Source organism: Lactuca serriola, chromosome 2, assembly GCF_051521515.1.
Source record: "Lactuca serriola cultivar US96UC23 chromosome 2, Lser_US96UC23_V15, whole genome shotgun sequence".
Taxonomy (NCBI): Eukaryota; Viridiplantae; Streptophyta; class Magnoliopsida; order Asterales; family Asteraceae; genus Lactuca; species Lactuca serriola.
The window spans coordinates 69,832,550-69,844,952 of NC_136409.1; the positions used below are offsets into that span (position 1 = coordinate 69,832,550).

General features: G+C 35.6%; 1 pseudogene; it reads right to left on the reverse strand.

Annotated features, from left to right (window-relative positions):
- Window positions 1–8,045: 8,045 nt before the first annotated feature.
- LOC145086358 (putative disease resistance protein RGA4) lies at window positions 8,046–11,576 on the reverse strand (annotated as a pseudogene).
- Between the last annotated feature and the right edge of the window lie 827 nt (window positions 11,577–12,403).

The following is a 12,403-nucleotide window of genomic DNA, read 5'->3' on the forward strand; positions in this document are numbered from 1 at the left end:
AATAAAATAGTATACAATATTATATAAATCTTTATATAATTGTCCGTTATATTCAAAAATGTTACAATAGTGTTAATGTCTCATAAACTATACATATTATAGTTTATTATAATATTTCATTTGTATATCTCTCTCTCTACACACACACACACACACACACACACACATATATATATATATATATATATATATATATATATATATATATACTAACACCGATAACTGAGTCTTTAGTATGAAAATGTCCATTTTTCTAGTTTTTGACATTTTACGTCACAAAACGATAAATAGTGAAATATAACTCTGCGAAACTTATTTTTACGTTTTTGTGAAATTTAATTAAAGTTAACTTTATATGTTTAAAACAACATATTTTTTTGTCAAAACCCACAAAAATAGTACCATAACATAGTTATGACCATTTTTGTTAGAAAACCCATTTTTACATAATATGATAGATTTTTAAGTTTTTTTTTGTAAAACTAGATCTATGGTATTTTTAACTAGTTTCAATACATATGTTCCAAATAACATATTTTGGTTTATATCCCACAAAGATGGTGTAATAACAAGTTTATAACCATTTTTACTAGAAAAGTCATATTGTGGTCATAAAACCCTAGTTTTTTTAGACTAAATTACTTAAATCGTCCCTATGGTTTATTCAAAATTGCAAGTTTGGTCCCTAACATTTTTTTTCACTCAGATCGTCCATGTGGTTTGATTTTGTTGCATTTTCCGTCCATATGGTTTGGTAAAAATTGCAAATTTGTTCCCTAACTTTATGTATGTAAGGGACAAAAAACGCAACAAAATAAACCATAGGGACGATCCGAGTGAAAAAAAACTTTAGGAACGAAACGTGCAATTTTTACCAAACCATAGCGACGGTTTTAATAATTTACTCTTTTTTTATAGTTTTGTGTTTATAACTTTTTCTTAAGAACATATAGCATGTTTATACTTGATTTTCATAGTTTTGTATTTTAAGCAAACTTTTACATCTAAATTTTCATAATGCTAGGTAATAACATTATTGCATTTATTTAGCACTTTTACACAAAATATAAGTAAGTCGCATAACAAATTGTATGTTTATACAGGTTTACTTGTATTCCACCCCCCCCCCCCTAAAACTTGAAAAAAAAATGAAGGGGTATGCACTCGCCTTATTTGTGTTTTCTTGGTGGATAAAAGGTTATACATGGAAATATTCATGTTAAGAACACTTGAAGATTTGAAGATCCTATGAATAGTAACACATGCTAATGTTCCAAAATGGATTGAAACTAGTTTATAAGTGTGTAGAATCGCTAAGATTATGAAGGAAATACTTGCCAAAAACTCAAGAACCAACATGGAAGATGAGAGCTTTTCTTGGAGAAGAAGGGGAAAAAATGAAGAAGATGGTAACTAGAGAGGACCTCTCGGCCGTGACTAAAGTGAGAGAGGAAAAGGGGAATGGAGGGTGGGTAGGGGGTATGGGGGGACATGGATGAGACTAAAGGTGCAATACTTTATGGTAGATGCTTTCTCATTTGAAATTATTATAATAAACATTATTATCAAAATAATAATACGTTACATAAAAGTTAGGTTGAATTGCTAAGTTTGTTTCATTAAAAATTAAGTGTTTAGCCGAGTATAGACTTTGTCGCATTTGGTGACGAATTCACCAAAAATTTGTATATGGAGCCTTTGCTATGACTTTGCCATGTAGTACTAGGTTTATGAACTCCACCAAATTGTGTTACGAGTATTATTTATTCTCAAATAATATATAGTTGAATAATCGAGTTGTTACGTTACTAACCCTAATTAGGGATTATATTCGATAATTGGTAATCCCGAGAGGTACTTTGCATTATAATTTGTAAGTTGTACATTAGGAACATTAGGAAACATCGCATAAATCCTAAAATCCTAATAGTAGTTGAGTTGAATCGTTGACTTTGTTTGATCAAAAATTTGACAGTTGTCACAAACGTCCTCCGGTCCATCGGCTTGAGTGGTATGCCCCTTTTGCCTTAGTCTATCCAGGAAACCCTCGGTCTGTTTGCCTTCAGCACTAAGCTGAACCGCCTCAACCCAACCACACACACAACCATGTTGACATATACACAACAGATAAACATACATATAACATACTGATATAAATATTACCGGGTTTATTGAATGGCAGCACAAAGCATTACAATCTCAACCCAACCACACTACATCAACTCATGCGACCGGTAAACATATTCCCAGAATAGATAATAGGCAAATCTAACAGATCTCTAAGCATAGCATCATCCTATCTGTGACAACCGTCAATTTCCGATCAAGTCAAAGTCAACCGGTCAAACCGGTCAACTCATGTAACCCTTGTATATTAGGGCTTACACTATGTACTATTGTACAACTCATTATTTTAATAAGAAGTTATCACTATGAAAGTTCATTCATTAAGAAATTTCAAACCCTAATCAGGGTAAGTGATGAAACTATTCGATAAAATGTTATTTCATACCCCTCGGGGGCATAAAACCATCATAACTAAGCTTAACGGGGTATACTAACCTTGTGTTGCAAAGCTAAACACCCAAAAAGTCACAAACAAAGTCTCTCTCAACCTCTCCCAAATATCTCTAAGTATGTGAAACATCTCCCAAATCTCTCTAAGTATGTGAAACCTCTCCCAAATCTCTCTATGTATGTGAAATCTCTCCCAAATATCTCCATGTATGTGAAATCTCTCCCAAATCTCTCTATGCATGTGAAATCTCTCCCAGATCTGTCTAAGTATGTGAAATCTCTCCCAAATCTCTCTAAGTATGTGAAATCTCTTCCAAATCTCTCTATGTATGTGAAATCTCTCCCAAATCTCTCCATGTATGTGAAATCTCTCTCAAATCTCTCCATGTATGCGAAATCTCTCCCAAATCTCTCCATGTATGTGAAATCTCTCCCAAATCTCTCCATGTATGTGAAATCTCTCCCAAATCTCTCTCAAAATCTCTCTCAACTTTTTATAGTCATCCGATTCATCCCGACCCTTATCTTAGCCAAAAACTACGCAAAACGGAGAGTTAATGCGAAAAACAGCCTCTTAGAGTCAAACCCTCTTAGGATCGAACCTCCCTAAGTGGAGAGACCCTAAGGAGCCGAAACCCCCTAAGGAGCCAAACACCCTTGGAACCAAGCATGTCAAGAACCGAGCCCTGCTAGAGTCGAACCTCGCATAAGCCAGAACCGAGCCTCGCCTCCACCTCCCCCCCCCCCCCCCCTTCACCTTAGCTCCTTCTCAAACCGTTGCGAGACTGCTCGGACCGAGGTCTCCTCTCGGTTCCAGTACACCAACCGAACCTCTCTCACAGTTCCTCTCCAACAACCGAACCCTCCTCTCAGCTCCCACCTACTTCCAGTTCTAAGCCCTAGGGACCGAACCTCGGTCCAGACTTCGGATTTTCGCCTGTTTTTCCCAGTTTTTGACCATTTTCGCGTTTTAATCCCGTTTTTCGTGATTTAAACGTGGGATTTTCACCCAAACTTATATTTTAACATATATGACCCCATATTTCCATAATTTAAACACATTTTTATGGGAATCTTTATTTATGAATAAAATATAGCGGGTAAGTTATGTGGGTGGAGTGTTGACTTATCCTTTCTACAAGAACACAAGCAACCTCCCACACTCACTCCAAGGACATACCCAGCCACTATTCCCCCATACCTAGTCAATCATTGTCCTTTTTCCCACCATTTTTCCAGCCATACTCTTGAACAAAAGCTGGAAATCCTCATCTCTCTTCCTACTTCACTCCTTCTCCAATAAAGAACAAACTCTTTTCTCCCTCACTTCTCTCTCTAAATTTCAAGATTTCAAGTCTGGTTTTCAAGTTCTTCATCTACTTTTGGTAAGTAATATCATCCTTCAAATGATTATTCCACCTCTTTCTACTCCAATCACAAATTTCTTACACAAACTTCATCATATTTGTGTTAGAACTTCGAATCTTCAAGCAATCTTCTAAGCGTTCTTGATTTGAACACTTCCGTTCTTCAACATCCATCCATTGAAATCACTCAAGGTGAGTTCATACCCCCACATTTTTTTGTTTTCTTCAAGTTTTAGGGGGGAGAATACAAGTTAAATCACCAACAACATAACTAAACTCAAACAACAGCTTTCAATAGAAAACTTAATGTTCATTCACGAACTTTTTTGACATCTTAAACATTTTAGTTTTCAAAACTCTATTAGGTGAAAATAGTTCTGGTTTATACCTTTCAAATAACTACTTGCACATGTCCATAAGATTTTTCTACAATTTATGATAAGTTTTTACAAAACTGCCTATCATTGTAGCTATGAATTTGGACTAGTTTGTGAAAATGAACATTTTCACACCCGTTAAAGACTTCTAAAAATCATAATAAAAATTGTGAATAAACTAGACACATCTTCTAAACTCTCAAAGTTTACAGATCTAGTTTTCGATCTCGTATGAATTTTCTGAGTTTTTTCTAAATCAGTGCAGAAATGGTAAAAACAAGTTCACAGACTACAACTTTATTAACACTTTGTAACTTGTTGAGCAAAGTGTAAAACCTTGATGTCCTCATATTTTGCATGAGTTTTCTGTTTGGATACATTATGTTACATAAAAATATTCACTAAATTGTAAGAATTCTCTATCTTTACAATTAATGCATTATGAAGCATGGTAAGCCTAGAATCATTCTAGATTCTACTTATAAAGAAAGTGAATACTACAACTACAAACATTTGGATAAACTATAATTGGTATAGTTTATGTTACATATACAATACAAAAGAATACATTTCTACAAAAAGGGGTTTTCATTATCACATACATAAATTTGTTAATGAATAAATTTGTGAGTCATTCGCTTCATGTTACTTCCAAGTAGCGCAATAACAGTCCTTTAATTATAACCAGAATCTCTTGTAAGGAGAACGTGATAATTGTGTATAGATCTATATTAGGTTTGACAAACCCACACCTTAGTTGCATGCAACAGCTAGACCGATAGGTCTGGGGTGACAAATGCCATTAACATTCCGACGCCCGAAGAACGTCGTTTATAAGGCCAACTAAGTCATAGTATGGTTATAATAACTCACATGGGGTATTAACAAACATAAGATTTATGGGATTTCCATTTAAACTAACAAGTTTATGCCGATTTAAACTTTCATGATTCAAATTTTTAAATGGAAAAAAATACTAGCATACTATTAGTCTTGGCATTTTAGATTGCAATACATTTTAGAGAGAAAATATGGGATTTTCGGGAATAAACACTACTTTTACAAGAAAGGATTTCAACGTTTCATTATAAAAGCTTATGGACTAACCAACTTAATTGTTCACACTCTTTCAAAACTACTTGTATTCTCAGGGAATCCGTAAAACAGGTAAAAGCGGCTTTTGAGGATGGAACGCTAAGGCGTCAAACATTGTATTTTGTCATCATAATGTAATTGATTTAGAAACATGTAAACCTATACTATGATGTAACTTTTTCAATCGTATTTATGTTGGTAGTTTGTAATTTGAGCACTATTACACTTGTTGTTATGATACTACACATGAAGTCCTCCACTCCCGGACGTTTTCCGCCATCCTTGGTTTGGGGGTGTGACACCATCTACTAGGATATAGATCTACATATCACTACAATAATTGATCATACGATAACTAGGATAACAATCCAAAGGGCCGGCCTTGGTGCCATTGAACCATAAGTACAGTGAGGAAAACTCACCTCGCACTGCCAAAACATGTAGACAATCCCTGGCTGCTGCTTGACAGATCCCTCGAATTGTCAATATCAAGACAACACCCTATCAACAGCTGATCCCACGAATAATCTTTGAATGTCGATCCACTAAAATACATGCGCTATCAATATACCACAATGACAACCCATCAACATCTAGCCCGTGTTTCACACTACGAGTCCAAATTAGGGTAAAAGACCTTTTTACCCTTCCTTAAGCTTGGCCCAAACTATATGACCAAAAGCCCAAAAGATAACCTGAAACCGAAATAATACCATAAGGCCCAATAAGGACCAGATATCCAAATTGGGCCTAAATCTATCATGGACCTATCCTGAGAAGGCCAAATATAAAAACCCCAAAATATTCAATGGTCAACCCTAGTCAATTTTCGTTAATGGTCAAATGTCCAAAAAGTCAACAACTCAAGAAAACCCAACCTAACCGAGTACATACCGTGTACTCAGCTGGTACGCCTAACGTACACCCTTTGGGGCCATTACGCACAACATACTAGATGGGTACGCCCAACGTAATCCTCTGGACCCAAACTACACTAAAAAACACTTATTCATTTAAGTCCTTTCTCCAAACTCTAAGATTTGATTCCTATAGATGACTTTTCACTTAAAGTTGGCAACTTTACCTGCATGTATGGTTTAATAGGGCTCTAGAGCTCAAAAGAGCTTAATGAAGGGTCTTAACATATGCATGATTCCAAATAAACCATAATGATTACATTTTTATTCCTTTGGAACAGTTAAAACGTCCAGATTTACAAGATCAAGCCTATATAACAACCTTAGTTCACAAGGACCAACCATAAGAGGCTAAAATGACCGCAATCAAACCCAAAAGAAGAGCTAATCAAAGAGATGGCAAGATCAAATCTTTTAACCTTCAATAGATTGCAAAAGGTGAGAAACTTCTTGATCTACAAGCTCATTTCCATGCGATGATTCTTCAACAACTCCAAACTCTTCAAAGTGCACGCAAAATACTCAATGATTCTTCATAATAGTTCAAAAACTCCAAGATAGAAGCTAAAGGTTGACCATTAGGGTTTATGGGGCTTAGAGGCTGATAAGAGGCAAGACACATGAAAGAAATGGGGTTTAAATACGATCAATGGCCAAAATTAGGGTTTTATGGCTAAAGGGAGTACGACTCGCGTACCCCTTAGTACACTCGGCATACTCAAAATGCACCCAAAGTCCATTTTCAGCGAACTTTGTATCCATGGAATGGTGACGAGAAGCCCTACGCTTCTAGCAACTCATCCTCGCCTTAAAACATCCTGAACAAGAACCCAAAATTCATAAATACCCGAACTAACAAATTACGATTATACCCTTGGGCTCTGAAACACGAATGAACATTCGGATCACTTAGGCTACAACACCCACATCCAAAAAGGCAAAACCCTTTCTTCCCCTAAGGCCCTAAGCCTTATAATAACCGATGGTCGGGTCGTAGCCCCGAATAATGAAGCGATTCGAAACTGGGTGTTACACAAGGACCGATTCCTTTATTGAAGACATGACAAGAACCGGTAGGAACCGGCGGTCTGGTCCATTTCCTATTTTCCACCAAGTTCGGTTCCGGGGCCGGTTCTGATGCTCATCCCTAATTATTAATAAATCAACTTTTTGTATTCAATTAGACAATAATTATTGTTTTAAAATAATAATTCAAGAGAGTATAAACTAGTTATTATATCATATAGTATTTTAAAACTCTCTCAAATGGTCAAAATTGACGTAAAAATATAAAAAGTTAAGAATTTCCATATATATATATATATATATATATATATATATATATATATATATATATATATTACACTTTATCTAACATACTAACCCTAAAACTAGAGACCGGATAAACAAATTGTGTATGCTTCTCTCTCTCATTCTCATCCTCAAGATTTTCATGATTAAAATCCTTATTTTTTTTTAACTAGTTTAACGTTCAAACATGTATCTTTTTTATTGATAATTCACATACCTTGTTATGAATTTAAAAAAAAAAAAAAAAAAAAAAAAAAAAAAAAAAAAAAACTTTTGATTTTTCATATATAATTTCCGTAAAATTAATTTCTTTATAAAAACCATATCCAAGTACACCCGGAGCAATACAACTACTATTAACTAACTTGGAAAAACCTTTCGAAGTCAATAACATAATTAATTTGGACATTTAATCATAGTTAAGATTGCATTATTGGGTATATTTCAATACATCAAATTAGTAGTATAGTAGAAATCAGTTAAAACGGACGAGATCCATTAAGCAATGAATTGGTATTCATGAATTATGAAAGAATAATAAATAAAACTGAATATTGCAAAATTGCTTGATCAATTGCGATAAAAAGTCGGTAGCTGTAAGTAATAAGTGAGAGAAGAGTTTTCGACAATTAGTATAAAATTTAGGTATCAAATTTATAGAATGTGTGGACGTTTAAAAATGTTTTGTACGTTCTCTTATACTTGAACAAGACAAATGTATTGTACAATTGGATTGCAAGGGAGGAAAAAGTGAGAAGAGAGTTTATTGTTGAGCAAGAGGAGGAATGAGTGACACATATCTATATACAAAGACACTGAAATAAATAATTAACATCTTTATAATTTAATTTGACAACATGTGCTTCCAAAGGTGCTACCTATCTAACCGTTTTTTTATTAGCCCCTTGCAACTATAGAACCTCAAATGTCGGATAGATGACATGTTGGTTAACCACATAGGCAGTTCTTGTATTCCAAATGTATGTATGCATAACCAAGTCAGTGAGGTGAGGTATTGTATTTCTTGAGGTATCGACTCCCAATGATTCCATCCATGCAATTCTAACGAGTGAAGTTGGTTTCCTTAATTTCTCGATGCCTTGCAGACTCGGGAAAGAATCGAGCTCCTTCAAGAATGGACCAATTTCCAACTCATTTAAGAAGGCAAAACAGTGAAACATTTTTTGAGGCAAGGAAGACAGTTTATCACAATACTTAATTCGTAAAGTCTTCAAAAAATGACACTGGTTGGGCAAATTGGTTATTCCTAAAAGACTCTGACAATAGGAAATTTCAAATGATACGAGAGATTTGAACCCTTGTATGCTCTTAATGGATACCAGACCTGTGCAACACGATATCTTTAAGGTAAGAAGAGGATGGGGATGGCATTCGTCTATGTGAATAATCTTTGGACAATGATAAATAGACAAGCTCTCGAGGACAGGCGATATCATTTTTGAGCTGTTGGTTGCTCCATCTATCCAATTTTCCAGTCTTTCCATATTATATAGTCGGAGCAATCTCAATGATGGAGACACAGGCTTCATTAATCCAGTAACATTGGAACTCCGTAAGCATTTCAAGTTCTCCATATTCCATAACTCAAGATCTTGAAGATGCGGTAGGTGCTCAAGCGTCGGAAGAGAGAGGCAGCTCCTACAATCATATAATCGGATTGACACGAGCTTGTCAAGGGGCGTCCACTTCCCTTCGATATCAATTGCCATTTTTGTTACCCAATCTGGAAAATAATTAGCAGAAAAATTCTTAATTGCCAATTGTTTTACATCTCTAGGGGGTTGCAGGCCATCCAATACATCCCTGTCGACTCTGTTGGCACCTTGATCTTCCCCACTCCATTCGAATTCAATCTTGTATAAATATTTCTTTCTAGATAAATCTGCCTTGACAGCATCCTCTTTGCTACCGACGTTCTCTAGTTGTGAAATACAGAGGCTTTTATGAAGGTTATTTAAATGTTGTAGCACTCCAATACCATGTCCCTTCCTTCTAAGCACTGTGAAGGAAGGCAATTTTCGAAGAGAAATCCATTGTCCCATGATATTTGCAGGAATGTTTTTGTCACACTTGAAATGCCGCAAGCTTATCAAATTTCTCATGGATTCTGGAAAATTCTTGAGACAATAGCAATTTTGCAACTTTAGAGTTTGCAAGTTGTATAATTTACCAATAGATTCTGGAAGAACACTTATATCTGTAGATGACAAATCAAGATACCTTAGATGCACCAACTGTCCAACTAAATCATCTAACTTCTTCATACCATATCCTTTGAATTTTAGGATTCGAATGCACTTGAATCTTTGAAATGAAAAGTTCTTCTCAGTTAATCCAATGAAGAACAGTGTATGCAAAGTTCTGGCCACTGTATCGCTTTGATTGAACATGGCAATCTTGTCTTTGAATTCAAGTTTTGGGTATAAAGCGATATGTTTAACCTGAGGGATACATGCAACATCATCGTTTGTCGCTTCCACCAGACATAAGCTTTCATGTGCAAAAAGTGATAACGAAAGATCATGCACCAGATCATGCATTCTACAAGTAGTGACGTGACCATTATCGTCCTTTTCAACATCTTGGAACAACGAATGGGATATCAGTATCTGAAATATTTCATTTCCGACATCCTCCATCTCCATGTTTCTACTCTCATCCGCTTGAAGAAACCCTAAAGCCATCCATTGTTGGATCAGTTCTTTTCTTTTCATGACCTTATCTTTCTCAAAGATGGAACAATATGCAAAACATTGTTTGGCACTTGAATTCGGAAGATTATCAAAGCTTAGCTTCAAACTCTTTTCAACTCTTTCCTTTTCATCTGCTAGATCCCAAACTTGGCTATTTTTAATGGACAACCACTTGTCTTTGTCAGTGTGATATGCCAACATGCCACCTATTATATGTAATTGCAATGGTAAACCGCAACACCTTTTCACAATCTCACGCCCTATCTCCTCCAGTTCTGCCGATGGTGATTTTCCTTCCACAAAAGCTCTTTCTCTAAAGATTGACCAACACTCATCATCGGAAAGACCTTCTAGATGACATGAATCCATGATCATATCATGAGTTCCGATGTCACGTTTTTTGGGTAGTGACAAGAATGGCACTTCCATTTTTTGACTTTATATTTAGCATACAACTCCTAAAATCTTCCCAATATGTCCTCTCTTCGACCCAAACGTCATCCAATACTAGCAAATATCTTTTTGATTCCAACTCCTCTTCTAGACTTTTAATTAGATTGACCCTTAATTCTGAGGTAGGTTTTTTTTTTGGTAAGAGATTCATAGATCTTTGCGAGAAGTGTGTTGATGTCAATCGTAACCGAAACACACAACCATGCTTTCACATCAAAATATTGCTCGATCTTTGTACCATTGTACACCAACTTAGCTAAAGCGGACTTCCCAATCCCGCCCATTCCAACAATAGGGACAATCTTCAGATTTTCACCCATTCTTGATTGGATTAGAAGGTCTACGATATGTGCTTCATCATTCTCCCTACCAACAATTTTGAATTTTTCTGGATATGGAACAGTCTCCCTCCAGTGGAGACAATCTGGAACAGGGCCATCAGAGTTTTCACCTTGTAGTCCTAAACCGTTTGCTCGAGTATCAACCTCAAGCAACTTTTTATTGATGTTTTTAATTTTATGACCTATTTCATTACGAAATGAAAACCTTTTCAAGCTTGGAAGACATGATACCTTTCTTGCCACCTGATCTCTTTTCTTTATCTGACGCCTCAACATTTCGTAATGAACCTCATCCAACACATCATCAGCTTCACCCACTAAATCTTTTAGCTGCCTCAGCCACACCAATACAGCCTCTGTTCCCTTTTGTCTCTCTGCATCGCTCAGCTTGGCACGAATCAGGTCCAATGTTCTGTGAAGGCTGGTCAGCTTTTCTTCGTAACCCTAAGCGATGGCTAGTTCTCCGGCAGCTATAGACAACAGCTTTTTCCTCGATCGTCTTCGTCCCTAATAGGTAACCTTCTTCTTTGTTTTGTTTGCTTCTTAAAACCTGCGTGACTCCACTAAATCATCTGCTTGTGTCACTTGAAAATATTAGCGACTATTTCCACCTAATGCTCTAATTTCTCTTTCTATCATCCAATGACATGAGGATCTATTGATCTTTCCATTGAATCCAAGGCGAGTCAATAATCAGTTAACTCTACCAATCCTTACACGCAGCTTGATTCAAGTTTTTATTGGTGATTTTGATTGATCGATTATATTGCATTTGATGCAAATTGTGGATTTTGACTTGACAAATAATGAAGTATTGATGTGACTTTATTGCCTGAGCATCATAGATCACACATTGTTTGCATGTATTGTGATTAAATTAGAATGGATTTTCTAGGATAAAACTTATAATCTGTCTTTGATAGACATTTAGTTTAAGCAAATTGAGAATTTCACCAGATAAACAGTGTTGTATTGTTGTGACTTCGTTGTTGGAATTTCATGAATCACAAAGATTCAGTAGCTAAAGATGAACTTTTTAGGAGAATCATAAGATGTTGCTACTTGCCTACTTGTGCTTTATGTCATGTCATCTCTTTTAATTCACAAAACTAAGCTGTTCAGATTGTTGGTTATAATCATAAATGTTCATGTATGCGTACCTTTTGTTATAATTTTGGTCCATATAGTTTTTTGTTAAATAATAACCAACTTGACCAACCAATAAGTTTAATTGTATATGATTCTATTTTATGCTTATATCAATTAGTAAACATGTCAATGAGAAAAAAAAACACTTAATAGTTCTCACAC